The 18434-nt window shown below is 48.3% G+C and overlaps 1 protein-coding gene across 24 annotated transcripts in view; it reads right to left on the reverse strand.

Annotated features, from left to right (window-relative positions):
* Positions 1 to 18434, reverse strand: part of arvcfb (ARVCF delta catenin family member b) — a 253349-nt gene that overhangs the window by 87806 nt on the left and 147109 nt on the right. Inside the window, exon 1 of one of the 24 annotated variants that reach the window (XM_082968502.1) lies at positions 13867 to 14372. The exons of 22 other annotated variants lie outside the window; for them this stretch is intronic. The gene's annotated coding sequence lies outside the window, so the exon portion shown is untranslated. Of the gene's footprint in view, positions 1 to 13866; positions 14373 to 18434 lie in introns of those variants that run through there. One more of the 24 variants, XM_045706712.2, reaches the window with a different exon arrangement.

Below are 18434 nucleotides of genomic sequence, written 5' to 3' on the forward strand. Positions count from 1 at the left end.
GGGAATAGGGTGCTATTTCAGACATACCCTATAACTCCATAGAGACCTTGTAAAAATAAACATAGAACTGTGTCGTCCATGAGCCAGAGGGCCAAATTTGACATAATGCAGGGTCATTTAGATCCTGGGGGACCAACGAACCATAACTCTGCTTTAACCATTAGGGCCTACCTCCTTGTGGCCGGAGCGCTGGAGAGAGAGAGAGAGAAAGGGGCAGTAGCGAGTGAGGAAAATCAAATCTAATTTTATTTGTCACATGCTTCGTAAACAGCAGTAGTAGACTAAGAATGAAATGCTTCCCAACAATGCAGAGAAATAAACAGAATAATAAATACACAATGAGTAATGTTAACTTGGCTATATACACGGGGTACCAGTACTGAGTAGATGTGCAGGGGTACGAGGTAATTGAGGTTCATATATCCATACAACTAGGATTAAAGTGACTAGGCAACAGGATAAATAAACTGCAACAGCAGCTTACGTGTCGAGTCAAAAAGGTTGGTGCAAACAGGGTCAACGCAGACAGTCCGGGAAGCTATTTGGTTAACTATTTAACTCATCGATCTAAGAAGCATCCTAAGAAACTACATATCTGTCGACGAGGATGACTGCGTTGGATTTGTTGGAGTGTTTTTCGTGTGACGCTGGATGTGAGACTGAAGTGAGCAGAGGAATATACTGAATGATTGATTCCCTGGATACGGGTAGGACAAACTATTGACTGTGTGAGGGTAGAGGGAATCGGAAAAGATGGCTTAGGCAACAATAAGCTCGCCACTACCATTTGAACCAAGAGAAAAATCAGGAATGGGAGATGTATTGTGAAATAATGGATTTTTTTGTTGTTGCTGTTAATGAAATAACTGATGCTACTATACAGAAATCCATACTCGTTGTCGGTGCACAGGCATACAGTTTAATGAGAAACCTGTTGAGCCCAGATAAACCAGGAGAAAAGTCATTCATAGATCTAGTCGATCTATTAAAATAGCACTTCAACTCCCAAACCCAGTGAAATAGTGCAACGATTGAAGTTTGATTCACACATGAGAAAACCTACCGAATCAGTGGCGGAACATGTGTCCGAGTTGAGAAAATTAGCACTGGACTGTAACTACGGTAATACATTATCGTAAATGCTACTTGATTGGCTGGTGTGTGGGATTAATGATGACAGGATACAAAATACGCTTGTTATCTGAGCCTAATCTCACGTTTGAGAACGCACTCAAACTGGCCCAGGCCATGGAGTCCGCGAATAGAAATGCACTGGATTTGCAGGAAAGGGGCGCTACTGCGTGCCATACAGTAAAAGAGAGCAGCTCTGAGCGCGTTGGGTTTCAAAGAAGGGAAAGCAGCCAATAGAGAGCGGTATCGTTGCAAAGGTAAACACGCAGTGTTTGACTGTAAATTGAAAACATGGAAAGTGTTATGCATGTGGGATAATAGGACACATCGAGATCGCGTGGCGCAATAAGAAATAGCAACAGGCTACAGAAAGGAAAAATGACAGAACACCAAATACCTTGCGACGCTCTCCTCTCAAAGTAATAAAAAGTGATTGATGAACAGGTCCCAATTCAATGAGAAGTGGGGGGAAAAGTGCCTAAATTGAGAGACACCTATTAAACTAAAAAAGTACACAGGAGAGTAAATCACTGATTGGAGTTGCTGATGTTCAGGTGGAATATCAAGGACAAAATAAAAAAGTCTGCCTCTCTTGGTAGTGGAAGGTACTGGCCCCAGTTTACGAGGGAGAGGGTGGTAGAAGGAAACAAAATTGAACTGGGATTAAATCAAACATGTCACCACAAAGACATTGACACTGAAGCAGGTGCTTTCAAAGCATGAGCGCATTTTCAAAGAGCAGCAAGAGACATCAATAGGGGTCCAAGCTACCATTCATGTTGCTGCAGATGCTACTCCCGGATTCTACAGGCCAAGATCAGTTCCATATGCCATGAAGCCTAGAGTGGATGTGGAAATTGATACTCTTTGCAGAGGATATAATTATTCCTGTCAAGTTCTGAGTGGGCAGCACCAGTTGTTCCCATACACAAATCAGATGGTTCAATCAGATAGGTGGGTGAAGTTTTGAGGAGGATGGAAGAGGAGCAAGTGTACACTGTTAGCTGATGAAGTGCAATACCTGGGTCACAGGGTGGACACCAAGGGGTTACACGCTGTCAAAGCTAAAGTAAGGGCTGTCGTGGAAGCTCCAGCTCCGACAAGCGTTACAGAGCTGGAAGCCTATCTAGGTTACTGAACTATTACAAATCTCTTCCTCCCTAACCTCTTAGCTCCACTGCATCAACTGTTAAGGAAGGACGGGGCTGGAATGGTAAGAAAGACAAGAAGAAGATTTTGCAAAGTCAAAAGGAGTTACTGCAATCAGAAGTGCCGGCGCACTACTCAGCAGACAGAGATCTCATCTTATCGTGTGATGCCTCATCGCATGGTGTGGGGGCGGTTCTATCACACCGGATGGAGAACGGCACAGAGAAACTTATCGGGTTCATGTCAAGAACATTGTTGCCAGCAGAGAAAAAGTACTCCCAGCTGGACATGGAAGGATTGGCTGTCATTCGGAATACAGAGATTTCACAAGTACTTATACGGCAGAACATTCACTATTGTGACTGACCATAAGCCTATGATCTCTGTTTCATGAAGAAAAGCCAGTACCACAAATGGTCTCGCCGAGAGTTCAACGTTGGGCTGTGGCTCAGGGCCTACGAGTACAGAAGAATCTACAAGACAGGTAGACACCATGGGAACGCTGATACTCTGAGTAGGCTGCCCATTCCAGAAATGATCGTTCAATCAGGAACAAAATGACCAAGTCTTGATGATCAATGTGTTGGATGACGACGCAACGGTGAACACAGCACAAATCAGGCAATGGACTACAAAAGATGTGACGCCATCACAAGTGTATCAATTTATCCTGAAAGGATGGCCTACAGTCCCAGAGCCTTAGATCATGCCTTACTACACTCGCCACTTGGCCTTGAGGGTTGGAGATGGGTGTGTTCTGTGGGGTTCAAGAGAAGATATCCCACCACAAGAGCAGGGTATGCTACTGAAGTTCTTGCACCAGTCGCATCCAGGAATGTAGAGAATGAAAGGCCTAGAAAAGTCATGTCTGGTGGCTGTACATATAAAGTATCAGTCAAAAGTTTGGACACACCTACTCATTCAAGGGTTTTTATTTGTACTATTTTCTACATTCTTGAATAGTGAAGGCATCACAACTATGAAATAATACATATGGAATCATGTAGTAACCCAAAAAAGTGTTAAATCAAAATATTTATATTTGAGATTCTTCAAAATAGCCACCCTTTGCCTCGACAGCTTTGCACACTCTTGGCATTCTCTCAACCAGCTTCATGAGGTAGTCACTCGCAAAGACACAGCGGTTGGAACCAAAAATCTCAAATTTGGACTCATCAGACCAAAGGACAGATTTTCCACTGGTCTAACGTCCAATGCTCATGTTTCTTGGCCACAGCAAGTCTCGTCTTCTTATTGGTGTCCTTTAGTAGTGTTTTTTTTGCAGCAATTCGACCATGAAGGCCTGATTCCTCTGAACAGTTGATGTGTCTCTTACTTGAACTCTGTGAAGCATTTATTTGGGCTGCAATCAGAGGTACAGTTAATTGCCCATTTCTGAGGCTGATAACGCTAATGAACTTGTCCTCTGCAGCAGAGGTAACTCTGGGTATTTCTTTCCTGTGGCGGGGTCCTCATGAGAGCTAGTTTCATCATAGTGCTTGGTTTTTGCGACTGCACTCGAAGAAACGTTCAAAGGAATTTACACTTTCTGGATTGACTGACCTTCATGTCTTGAAGTAATGATGGACTGTCGTTTCTCTTTGCTTATTTGAGCTGTTCTTGCCATAATATGGACTTGGTCTTTAACCAAATAGGGCTATCTTCTGTATACCACCCCTACCTTGTCACAACACAACTGATTGGCTCAAATACATTAAGAAGGAAAGAAATTCCAGAAATTAACTTTTTACAAGACACACCTGTTAATTGAAATGCATTCCAGGTGACCACATCATGGAGCTGGTTAGGAGAACGCCAAGAGTGTGCAACGCTGTCAAGGCAAAGGGTGGCTACTTTGAAGAACCTCAAATATAAACTATATTTTGATTTGTTTAACACTTTTTTGGTTACTACATGATTCCATATGTTATTTAATAGTTGTAATGTCTCCACTATTATTATACAATGCAGAAAACAGTCAAAATAAAGAAAATGAGTAAGTGTCTAAACTTTTGACTGGTACTGTGTATTTACACACCTACTCATTCAGCCCTCCGTTTACTGTAGTCAGCTCCTTTATCTTGCTGACGTTGAGGGAGAGTTGGTGTCCTGGCACCACACTGTTGTTTCCTCAGCAAACTTATTTATGGTGTTGGTGTCGTACGTGGCTATGCAGTCATGGGTGAACAGGGAGTACGTCCCATGCACCCCTGAGTTACCCCCGTGTTGAGGGTCAGCACAGTGGATGTGTTGTTGCCTACCCTCACGACCTGGTGGCGGCCCATCAGGAAGTCCAGGATCCAGTTGCAGAAGGAGGTGTTCAGTGCCAGAGTCCTTAGCTTAGTGATGAGCTTGGAGGGCACTATGGTGTTGAACGCTGAGCTGTAGTCAATGAACAGCATTCTCACACACTTTAGGTGTTCCTCTTGTCCAGGTGGGAGAGGGCAGTGTTGAGTGCAATAGAGATTGCGTCATCTGTGGAGGCGGTATAAGAATTGGAGTGGGACCAGGGTGTCCAGGATGATGGTGTTGATCATCATTTAGATGGGCAATCGTCATTTAGACAGGTTACACCTTGGTGTTCTTGGGAACAGTGTGCTAAACAAGGACTATACGTAGAATAATGATTATCACCAAGCACTTGGCTGAGCAACGGAAGAGCAGTCCTCCAGCCAAACAGAGAAAGAGACACAGATGAAAAGCTTGGTGGTGTTCATTAAGCACCACATGGAAGAAAACGAGCGGTGTCCCCTAGTGAATAAAACCCTGTACCGGAGCAGTCCCAGTCCGCGTCCCAATGTCTCAGCTCTGTGATTACCAACCGAGGCGCAGCAGAGAGGGCTGAAGGGCTCGTTGTCTCCCTTAGACAGAGACGTCCGGTGTGCTCCGAGGGTAATTACCCACAATTCCTGGAACAAGGGTCCTACTAACCGCTGCCGCCGCCGAGCAGCTGCCAAATCAGTTTAGTCTCATCTCCACCTTAGGACCCTCCAATTGGCTCAAGCATGGGTACTTTCCAACGTCGACATCTGCTACTTCACCAGTGAATACACCTCATCTGACCTGCATAGATACTCTAGATATTGCATACAGTCCTGTGCTGTGAGGTACGCCCACCATGAGACTGGCTGATCCTAGATACGCGTGACAGACGCAGAAGTTACGGGGTCATCGAGGAGTACAGAGAACAACCACATAACGTCAACAGTGCCTCTTCGTGCGGACATTTCCCTCAACGTAACTGTAGTGGGGAAAAGCGTTGCAAATGTGAAGCGCTTTATCGCTTGTGCAGCATTTTTATGAACAACGGCAATGAGAATCTGGGCTGTTACTGTTTGGGCGCGTTCCAAATGGCCCCCCATTTTCTATATAGCGCGGGCCCTGGTCAAAAGTAGTGCACTAGGTAGGAAATAGGGTGCCATTTGGAACGTAGCCTCTATCTAGATGGGAAGGAAATGCAGAAGAGTCATTCTGCTTTCCTGGTGTCTGACTCCGCCCACTATGGAATGCAGATGGGCCCGGCGGCCTGGTAGTCCACCATAAAGGAAGTCAGAGAAACTTGAACAGTATGGGCTACAATACACAACCACTTCCAACTGTACAGAAACAAACTGAAGAGAACGTAGCCTAACTACTGGCCTTGTCTGACTGAAGTTTACAGTATCACTTCCACTTCCTTATCTATGGAGGTCGTCAGTAGTATCACCTTTAAACTAGCTGGCAGGTCAGGACTGTAGAAGCTTCATTGTGTGTGTGAATGTCCGTTGGGACCGAGGCACATGCTCTGGGCCATACAGGGAGATATAGGGGTTGATTGAGCGGGGGGGAGCAGTACACGCTGTCTGCAGCCTAAAAATAGAGTGGAGGGTGTGAGAGCATAGAGAGCACTGCAGCTAGACTGGCTCTGCTCTGGGTGGGGGGGTGCAGTGTTCTCCGCTCACCCCTTTCTCTGCAATGAGCTCTGCAGTACTAGAGGGGAGCCCAAAATAACTCCCCCCACCCTCCCTTCTACAATGCTGCTGGATCAGGACACACTCACACCGATATCATGCTCAGCTGGGGCAAGCTTGGCTCTATAGTAACGCCACTAATCCAGTATATGTGCAAATCAGACCTGAACCACACACACACGTCCCACCCGGGCACACACACACACGTCCCACCCGGGCCACACACACACACACACGTCCCACCCGGGCACACACACACACACACACACGTCCCACCCGGGCACACACACACACACACACGTCCCACCCGGGCACACACACACACACACACACACACACACGACACACCCGGTCCCACCCGGGCACACACACACACACACACACACACACACACACGTCCCACCCGGGCACACACACACGTCCCACCCGGGCTGGCACACACACACACACACGTCCCACCCGGGCACACACACACACACACACACGTCCCACCCGGGCACACACACGTCCCACCCGGGCCCCACACACACACACACACACACACACACACACACACACACACACACACACGTCCCACCCGGGCACACACACACACACACGTCCCACCCGGGCACACACACACACACACACACACACACACACACACACGTCCCACCCGGGCACACACACGTCCCACCCGGGCTGGCACACACACACGTCCCACCCGGGCACACACACACACGTCCCACCCGGGCACACACACACACACACACACGTCCCACCTGGGCACACACACACACACACACGTCCCACCCGGGCACACACACACACGTCCCACCCGGGCACACACACACACACACACACACACACGTCCCACCCGGGCACACACACACACACACACACGTCCCACCCGGGCACACACACACACACACACACACACACGTCCCACCCGGGCACACACACACACACACACACACACGTCCCACCCGGGCCACACACACACACACACACACACACGTCCCACCCGGGCACCCACACACACACACACACACACACACGTCCCACCCGGGCCCCCCACACACACACCACGTCCCACCCGGGCACACACACACACGTCCCACCCGGGCACACACACACACACACACACACACGTCCCACCCGGGCACACACACACACACACGTCCCACCCGGGCACACACACACACACATCCCACCCGGGCACACACACACACACACACACACACACACACACGTCCCACCCGGGCACACACACACACACACACGTCCCACCCGGGCACACACACACACACGTCCCACCCGGGCACACACACACGTCCCACCCGGGCACACACACACACACACGTCCCACCCGGGCACACACACACACACACGTCCCACCCGGGCACACACACGTCCCACCCGGGCACACACACACACACACGTCCCACCCGGGCACACACACACACACACACACGTCCCACCCGGGCACACACACACACACACACGACACACACACACGGGCACACACACACACACACACACACACACACACACACACACACACACACACACGTCCCACCCGGGCACACACACACACACACGTCCCACCCGGGCACAGAAGTCAGTTCAACGTCTTGTTTTGATTTACATTTGGTTGAGTTGTCAACAAATAATTCCTGAAAAGTTGGTCGAAAAAAATACTGAAACACCCTTACGTTGATTACTTTTCGCAAACCCAATTAATTTCCCCACGTTGATTCACCATCATCACATCGATTTTTGGGGTTGAAATAATGTGGAAACAATGTTGATTCAGCCAGTTTTGGCCCAGTGGGGTTACTGTATTGCCAACCCCTCTCACTACTTAGAAGAGATGCTCTTCCAACCATAACCCCCTCAACCACGAGAACAACTGCTAGGGGGTTGGCTTAGATATGAGCAGTGGCACATTTGGAGGCAGAAAAGGTTTCTGGGAAACGGAATGCAACTTCAGAGTTCTTTGTTTGCTTTACGAGCCAATAGAGAAGCAGAGACACACGCTCTCGCAAAAGCACCCAATTCAGCTTTTCTCAAATCAAGGCAGTAGTTCAGAAAGCACAGTGACGTGACTGGAGGGGAAAAGGCTAATTACTGTACACACTACACAAACACGGCAATGACTCATTGCACACTCACACATCCTGTCCCATTGAAGCCTTGGTATTAACCCTCTTCCTTTATACCTCGGCAGGAATGTAAACTACATAAATAAAAGGGGTCTTGGTCTGACTGCGCCAATTCCCCACAGAGCAGCAAGAAAAGGAGGAATCTCAATGGCGTCAGTAATTTGACTCTTGATATATTTCACTGGATGCTAGTCAGAGTATCCAGACACAGGAGAATTAGGATATCCCCCCGACTCTCACCTCAGCAATAAGGAGAGTCCTGTAAAAACTACTGCCCGAATCATCTTTGGAGAGGCTGAACAGACCGTTCCTCAACGGTGCCATGTGGCAGCCATTTTGCCAATCCCTGGCTGGATTGACACACCATCTGACATCATTACGGAGGCCCAGTGTGGCGTAGGGCACGCAGGCTGCTCCTACTCTGTAAATCAGGAATAGGCTAGGTAGACTAGGGCTGTGTGTGAAATGGCACCCTATTCCCTATAGTGCAATGCCCTACGGCTCTGGTGAAAAGTGCAATACAAAGCGAATAGGGTGCCACTTCATGAGTGTCGAGCTTGGAGGGCACTATGGTGTTGAACGCTGAGCTGTAGTCAATGAACAGCATTCTCACACACTGTAGGTGCTCCTCTTGTCCAGGTGGGAGATGGCAGTGTTGAGTGCAATAGAGATTGCGTCATCTGGGGATCTGTTGGGGCGGTATGCGAAAAGGATGACATTTCAGACACATCCTCTATTCTCCAGCAGGGTTTAGACCCGAGAGAGCCAAGCTCATCCTCAGTGCTTCAGAGATCCATCCGCATTGCACGCCCCCTCCCCTCAGAGACACTCCTCAGCTCTCCTAGTTTTTACTGCAATTACTCTGAGCATCTGTTCACCCGCAGGCCCCAATTACCTGATCACTACACCACCCGCCCGCCAGACCAGGGCCCAATCACCTGAACAACAAACCACCCACCCAAACCACCCAGACTGACTGACTGACTGACTGCACAGACCAAGTGTCAATCAAGCCATACCCCTTCGCCATTGCAATGCTACCATAGAGCCATCAGTTGTCTCAGTGACAAGTTTCAGTTGTCTGTCCGTATATTCTCTCTATATTTCATTAAGCTGAAAGTCTGACTTGAACAAAGAAAGAGAGCATCAACATTGAATGCCAGCAACTGGTTAGCTGGGATGGAAGCCATACCGGCCAGGCACCATCCAAATTACAAAATGAGCGCTAGCTAATACTAGGAGAACACTCAATCTTGTTTTTGTATTTTCTGGAAACATTGGGGTCAGAATGATTTTGTTTTTTCCTCGATCAGTGCAGATTAGTATCTAACCACTAAACTACTCTGGACAGATGGACTGCTCTGCTAGGGTGGTGGAATGCCCCAGCCTCAGTCACAGCCAATCATGGTGAATGTTTATAAATCCTATTGTTGTCTAAACCACTGGGGCCTCAATGAGGGGGGAACACAGGAGTGGAGCCCAGGGGTCGGAGAACATTGGAACAATAGCCTCAGGAGTTCATGAAAATATGTCTATTTCAGAGACCACAACAGTTCAATTTAAAAGAGTTAGAAAATCGACGCTTATGCAAGTGGTCTTCGAAACCACTGGAACGTACAAAATTAGTGAATTTCCTAGAGTAGCCTATGATCCAAGGGTAGCGGAGAATGATTGCATCCAAATCCACCTTTGTTGAGGCACCTTTGGCAGCGATTACAGCCTCGAGTCTTCTTGGGTATGACATTACTCTCCAAAATACAGGTGTGCAAAGCTTGTATCTCGCATTTTTCTCCGCAGATCCTCTTAAGCTAAATTCAGGTTGGATGGTGAGCGTCGCTGCACAGCCATTTTCAGGTCTCTCCAGATATGTTCGATTGGGTTCCGGGCTTTGGCTGGTCCACTCAAGGACATTCAGAGACTTGTCCCGAAGCCACTCCTGTGTTGTCTTGGCTGTGTGCTTAGGGTCGTTGTCCTGTTGGAAGGTGAACCTTCACCCCAGCTCTGGAGCAGGTTTTCATCAAGGATCTCTATTGACTTTGCGCAGTTCATCTTTCCCTCAAGCCTGTCAAGTCTCTCAGTCGCTGCTGCTGAAAAACATCCCCACAGCATGATGCTGCCACCACCATGTTTCACCGTGGGGATGTTAACAGGTTTCCACCAGACGTGACGCTTGGCATTCAGGCCAAAGAGTTCAATCTTGCTTTCATCAGACCAGAGAATCTTGTTTCTCATGGTTGAAGAGTCCTTTAGGTGCCTTTTGGCAAACTCCAAACAGGCTGTCATATGCCTTTTACTGAGGAGTGGCTTCTGTCTGGCCACTCTACCATAAAGGCCTGATTGGTGGAGTGTTGCAGAGACGGTTGTCCTTCTGGAATGCTCTCCCATCTCCACAGAGGAACTCTGGAGCTCTGTCATAGTGACCATCGGGTTCTTGGTCACCCCCCCCCTGACCATGGACCTTCTACCCTGATTGCTCAGTTTGGCCGGGCGGCCAGCTCTAGGAAGAGTCTTGGCCTTCCCTGTAGCTCAGTTGGTAGAGCATGATGTTTGCAACGCCAGGGTTGTGGGTTCGATTCCCACGGGGGGCCAGCACAGAAAAAAAAACATGTATGAAATGTATGCATTCACTACTGTAAGTCGCTCTGGATAAGAGCGTCTGCTAAATGACTAAAATGTACAAAAAATGTAGTTCCAAACTGCTTCCATTTAAGAATGATGGAGCTCACTGTGTTCTTGGGGACCTTCAATGCTGCAGACATTTTTTGGTACCCTTCCCCAGATCTGTGCCTCGACGCAATCCTGTCTCGGAGCTCTACGGACAATTCCTTTGACCTCATGGCTTGGTTTTTGCTCTGACATGCACTGTCAACTGTGAGACCTATATAGACAGGTGTGTGCCTTTCCAAATCATGTCCAATCAATTAAATCTACCACAGGTGGACTCCAATCAAGTAGAAATATCAAGGATGATCAATGGAAACAGGATGCACCTGAGCTCAATTTTGAGTCTCATAGCAAAGGGTCTGAATACTTATTTATGTAAATAAGGTCTTTTTTTTATACATTGTGTGTAGATTGATTAGGGGAAAAAATGATTGTATCCATCTTAGAATAAGTCTAATGTAACAAAATGTGGAAAAAAGCAAAAGGGTCTGAATTTCAGAATGCACTGTAGCTATGCCATGTACTCTGATCTTGACTCACCATCAAATCTCCCTGGGAAATATCTCTGCCAGAAACAATAACAGTCAAATAAACAACAATATGGCAACACTCCTAGTAAAGGTACCTTGTACAATAAGAGTTGAGGATATCGTTATTGACTTTCGCCAATAGCAAATAAACAAAACCTGTATCTTCACCAACTTAAAGTGAAAAACAGAGTTGTAACTTTTGCTCAAAGGTAATAAGAATCACACCAAGAACACCACAACAACAGAAGCTACAACAATACGTCCTCAGGGTGAGTACAGCATTTTTTTTATTTTACCTTTATTTAACTAGGCAAGTCAGTTAAGAACAAATTCTTATTTTCAATGACGGCCTAGGAACAGTGGGTTAACTGCCTGTTCAGGGGCAGAACGACAGATTTTTACCTTGTCAGCTCGGAGATTTGAACTTGCAACCTTTCGGTTACCAGTCCAACGCTCTAACCACTAGGCTACCCTGCATTAGTTTGTTGGATTACTGCTAAATCTAATCCCAGGGTACTAACTGAACAATCCATTTCTATGCTTGGGCATCCATGTACAAATCATTTCTCTGCCAAGATAACAGCAGATTCCAATAATTACAGCAGACACCACAGAGACAAAGAGCTGAAACAGTACCGTGAATCCAGCTAATGTCCGTTAGCCTTGAACCATCAGCAGCCATTTAGCAACTCATTCAAGGACTTCCTTCCCAACACAGCAGCGCCGCTACACTAGGCCGCTAAACTGTTCTACTCTCAGGAGACCAATCACATCACTGATAGCAGCGAGACAAACTCAGACACACGCTCTCCATTTTACTTCGACATTCTGAGGAGGAGGGCTTCCAAGCCCTTCCAGTCCGCCCCCCCCCCCCAACCATCCACCCCCTTTCCCTACAAGCCGGCGCTACAGGAGCCAGATCTGCAACATCAACACCGCGTGCCAGACCCAGACCCACGTGGTGCGCAGCAGAAGCACAGGTTGATATTGTCTGGCGAAAAGAAGAAAAAAAACAACGCCTCCAAATTCCTCCCATGTTGTGGAGATTAGGGAACACTTCAGTGGAATTCCAAGCCCCATATGGCTACAGGGTGCTCAGATCTCTCACATTACTGAGAGGCTGCTGCCTGCACGCTGCCAGCATGTCTATAGTGCCCCTTCTAAACCCACAAGAAATAAAAGAAGAAACAGGACGACAGGGGGATTCCTAACAGTATGCAGCAACAGAGTAAGGACACTACATAGCACTGGTTGGGTGGTGGATGTTTGAAGCCTTTTTCATTGGCATACCCCTAAGCACAACCATCCAATAGAAGCTTCCAGACATATGACTGAGCAAAGAGAAAGAGCGCGTCACATGAATCACACATGACTCATTTGAGGTATTAAACTCCTAGTGCTGTTCTAGTACCCCCCTCAACTCTGAACAGATTTCCGCGAAGAAAAGAAATACGTTAGTCAGCCCTGGATTATTTTATTAGAATAAAAAGGTAATCCCTGAATTGAATCTGAATTGAATCCAGAGAGTTCTGAGGTAAAAGCAGTGACCTCATGCTATCCTCATCAGAGTTTCATCAAAACATATGTTGACGACAAATCCCGGAGGCAACCACCAAAAAACGCTTCCCCATGTATCAAAACAAGGGAAATTAGTCTGCGTAAGTGTTTGGAATCACGACCCGTCACATCGATTCATCCTGCTTCTTCAGAGAGCTAGGCTGAGGCGGGGCACGCATGCACACACAGCAGACGTTTGGACATGAAACGTCCTGGAGCGCAGATACAAGGGTTTGATCTCACAGAGCTGAAAAGGGCATGAAAGAGATCGGTTCCTTCACAGCACCCTCCTGTCACAAAAGCACAGAAGCGCTCGTCGACAACGCAGAGGACCGTTGCGTCATCAAGGCTGTCCTACTCATTTCAACTACGGAGGATATCCCAGCAGCCAGAGTCTCAACCATGGGACTCCTGCCCAGTAGATAAACACAATCCCAAAGACGGCTCTTTGATGGAAGAAACGTGCATCATAAGAGTGTTCGCCTGCCAGATATGAGATGACTGATCTCCGTACAGTTAGATGAGGACAAATCATTCTGATCTAACAGCAAACGCCACACGAAGGCAAAATGTTTTGTACGTCAGTGTCATAACAGGTGCGACGCTTGATCAAGAAGAAACGCACGCTCCGACGGTAGAGCAAGAGAAAGGAGAAGACGCACAAGAAAAAAAAAGACATATTTCAAAATAAAATCAGAAGCCACAATATAAGCCACAACAAATGAACCTGATGGGACTCACTGTGTCATGCTATAAGATGTGAGGGTAGAGCTATCCGGGGAGGTGTGCAACCAGCCCACCTATCCTGATGGTAAAGCCCTACTCTGGAGGAGAATCCCAGCCTGTGGAACAGCAGCTTCTCCCCTCAGTGTGAGAACGAGAGCTAGCCTTTACTGAAGCTGTAGCGAGATGACCCACTTCAGATCCACAACAAGCTGTCCCCTGCGCTGCTGTTAGCGCAGCTCGCTGTGTCTACAACACACACACACACACACACACACACACACGTAGATAGATATCCACTAATACACGCTCACGCACTGACACACACACGTATACACATTCCATCTGCATCCGAGCGCACAAATTACACAATGCATACACACTCCATACTTTGCACAACAAACATATTCTATGAAACATCTATAGAATCCATGGCTTGCTACATCCCATCTCCCAGGCTTTGGCTCAGCCCTGAAGGTGTTGTCTGCAGTAGTATTGTCGGGTGGATCATCTGCAGCAAACTATTTCCACACCTCCCCTCCCAAGGAGGCAACCCGGAACACAGTATACCCCAGTTCACGTGGGGAAAAACCCTGTGAAGTGTTCCCCCCCCCCCCCTTCCGTTACTTTCCAAAATACTCAGCATGAGAGCACTCACCACAGTATAGTGCTTCTCAAAACAAACGAGGGGGCTGTGGAATCGAAAAGAGGCACATCTGTGTGCTAGGAAAAGAAGAGCTAATTAGGTTTTCTGGTGGTGTGTTCTGGGGAGAGAAGACAGGAGCCATGTTAGCCACACAGAGACAGAGACACAGAGACAGAGAGAGACACAGACAGAGAGAGAGAGACACACACAGACAGACACGGACGGACAGCGCGACAGACACGGACGGACAGAGCGACAGACACGGACGGACAGAGCGACAGACACGGACGGACAGAGCGACAGACACGGACGGACAGAGCGACAGACACGGACGGACAGAGCGACAGAGAGACGGACAGAGACGCCGTGCTGTGGGGATTCTGGGTTCTGAGCTGGCATGACCTAACCCTGCAGACTGTATGCTTGTGATTGCTCAGGAGAGGCCCAGCTATAATTTGAGCCTGCATCTTGGGGAGCCCAGGTCCATGTGCGTACAGAACGTGTGAGCGAGTGCCCATGGTGCACTGTCTCACAGGTGTCCAATGCCTTGTTCTGACCACGGACATATAGCCACTCTGAGTAAGTCATTTCCACACCACAACATGGTGAGTGGACAATAGCTTTTCTTTGAAAGCTTCCCGTCTAAGTTGGTCGGTCTCGTCTCTGGAGTTGTTCTGACTACTTCTGAGGAGTAGTGTAAATAACTAAATAGATCTATCTAGCTGTTCTACTGAGGCTTTATTGTAAAGCGGGGTTGGGACATTTGAAGAGTGAGGCATGAGTCTGGAAATAACGGCGCACAACATGCAGTACGACAAACAAAAACACTTCCACAGAGACGCACAGACTATACAGTAGCTCAACGTTCCCCGTTTCAAAAGTCTGCACTTAAACACAAGTGTCTGTTTAATGTCTCCAGACAAAGATGCGATGAGAAATCCTCTTCTCATTATACAGTAGACAGAATAGATCCAGCCAAAACTGGGTGAATCCTACACCCTTCATTAGTGCTAGAGGCCATTATCAGCCTGTTAGGCTTTAACATGAGTGACGTGAGAACATGAGAGAGAGATTCTACTCCCGTCTCCCGTGACTCCTGGCTGGACGGCTAATGACACTAATACCATGTACAAGGGGGCATTCATACGCGTCCTGTCCTACTCCAGACCTGTCCTACTCCAGACATGTCCTACTCCAGACCATGTCCAGGAGACCACCAGCCTCAATTAGCTCCTAATGGCCTTTAAGAGACGTGGCGCGCCAGGGGCTGCAGAGGAGAGATGGTAGAGAGAGAAATAGCGGAGCAAAGAATGGGAGACTTGAAAAAGACAGGAAGAAAGGAAGAGAGATGGGGAGAGGTGATGGCAGAGTTAGAATGCTTGGAAGCCAGACTGAGGAATGTTAGCTGGCTGCTCGGTGACCCCCTAACACTCCCTGCAGGCCCTTTAGGCCAGAGAAACAGTAAAGTGGTGGAGGAGCGCGCGCGCCACACACACACACACACACACACACACACACACACACACACACACACACACACACACACACACACACCAGCTCACTTCCCACTCCTTCACAGACAGGAACAAACCCCCAGATGGACAGGGAGGGGCTTGCCGGGATGAAAAGTGAGTCTTATTGGATTAAAGCGTCTCTTAACTATACTGAAGTATGATGGAAAGAATCTGGGGAAACTCTAGGTGGTCTGTGTCAACACGCTTTGTTTGCTTAACTTCGAGGACCTTAGCTGGGTTTATTGCGTGCGAACTCATCGACACGTCCACATTTTGGAGGGAAAGGCGCCTTTTGTCCGGCCCCTGACCCGCCAAATGGACCGAGGGCCTCCAAAATGTCTCAGCATGTCAGTTGGTAACCCACGGCAACCCAGAGCAGCACCAGCCATAGGGAAATAAATACAGGCTCAGACTGTAGTGACGGCGGCAGCCAAAAGCTCCAGCTACAAAAATATAAGCTGTCTAAACAGGGATGTTGTTTCAGCGCAGATAAAATGGGAATATCATTCTTCTAATACATATTTTCTCCCACTCAGTCAAAGGGGTACAGACTGAGCCTGGGTACAGACAATGCAGTTGCCAGACATGAAAGTACTTGAAGCTATTTTGGTGAATACGGAACAATACCGTGATTCACTTGTGGAACAACAATGGGTGCCCCTTTTAAGAAGTTGGCTCTAACGGAAGTCTTACTGACAGACATAACAAATGCCATGAGTGGGCCGACATCTCCCACAGTCTCTAAACAACCCAGCCTGGGCCGGGTGGTCTTAACTTACGCGCCGCCACCCGTTCTGTCTACCCCTTCACTTCAGCAGACAGACCTGTCTGTGGCTGGCACAGTACCAGCGTCGCCACTAACTGCACCATGCTCCACTACACATTCCATTACAGATTTCAAACAAATTAAAAACATGGAGGGTGGAGGGCTGAACTAAGGGAGGTGGCGGCATTTACTGTAGCCCAACCAGGAATCATCCACCCGGCAGCCATTACAGAGCAAAGCATGCAAGTCTGCCTTCATTAGACAACTCAATAGATCCCTTGAGGAATGTGTGACTGGCACGTCGCTCCATTGTTCTGCGGGGGCCCTCTGGGCACGGGCCGCGCCCATATCAAGAGAAGATAAGGAGATGAGGAACAATGCAGTGCCATCACACGTAATGACATATGACAGCTGGCCCGGAATCTGGATGCCTCTATTGTTACGACTGTAGGAACCATTGTAATGTATCCGTATGCTAAAGAAATGAGGATTTTTTTTTTTTTTGATCTTTCTCCCTTTTAAGGCAGTTTTTCCACTGGCTGACTGAGGCTGAACTCTTGCCACTAATTAATTAGCATGTGTTTGTGCCGACTGAACGGTGGAAGTGGCTGGGGCGGCTGGCTGAAGGGGAGAGGGGGCCTGGGGACACTGACTCTGTGGCCTCCCCCTCATCTCTCTGCCTCTCGCTCTCTCTCTCTCTCTCTCGCCCTCTGACTCTCTGGACCTCTGCCACCAGTAACGGGCCTCATTGTCTGGGTCTAAAAGGGGAGGGACGTTTCCAACAGCATTCTAATGAACCACCGGAACCAATCAACACATCAACTGCCTTTCTGTTCCGTCTGCAACTGACAAAAAAACGTCCGCATTCCAACATAATGACCAGGCAGGCCAACGTTACAAAACCAACCGCTGTAAGCTATGGGTTGAGTTAGTCCGTCAAGACAGTTTGAGTGTCGGTGCCAACGATGGACGTTACAAAACCCTTTCAGGCTGGTGACTGGAACTGAGTAATAGCCTGGAGACAGTCGGGCTGCTGTGATCATTCCAAACACTACCTACTTATACACAGAAATGAGTAGAGAGCCCTCCCTCGCTCACCCGATGCTGTGCTCCACCACATGGCTCTGTGCTAATCTGGAGTGCCAGGCCAGGCTTACAGAGCCCCGCTAAAGAGCTGTCAGAGGGGAGCATTAAATCCCAGAAGACAGCAGCCAGAAGACAGATGGCCTGATGGAGGATGGAGGGATGGATCGATGGTCCGTACCTGCCCCCCTACTCACTACCTTCCTTCGGGAGCCGTCATCCCAGACAGAGGCAGGAAGTGCATCGCACGGATCATCCAAAAATTCCAGACGAAACATGATCGTAAGCGGAGCTTCTTCTTCTCTAGTTCTGGTCAGGTCTCAAACCCCGGGAGGCGTGTTGTATGTGGTGGTTGGTGCTAGAGGGGGGAGCTGGGGGTAAGCATTTGTCCTCATGTTTCTGGTTGAAGGGAGCCATATGAGGACTTTGACCTCCCCCCTCAGGGACCCTCTCAAAAAGGTCCCCAGCTGCAGGAGGGAGGGGGTTCAAAAGGCCTATAAATAACTGTCAAAGAAGCCCCAGTTCTTTTCAAAAAGGCAATACTTTAACAGATTGGGGGAGTATGAGGAGGAAGTAG

The sequence above is a fragment of the Salmo salar genome, chromosome 24 (genome assembly GCF_965601325.2).
Source record: "Salmo salar chromosome 24, fSalSal1, whole genome shotgun sequence".
Taxonomy (NCBI): domain Eukaryota; kingdom Metazoa; phylum Chordata; class Actinopteri; order Salmoniformes; family Salmonidae; genus Salmo; species Salmo salar.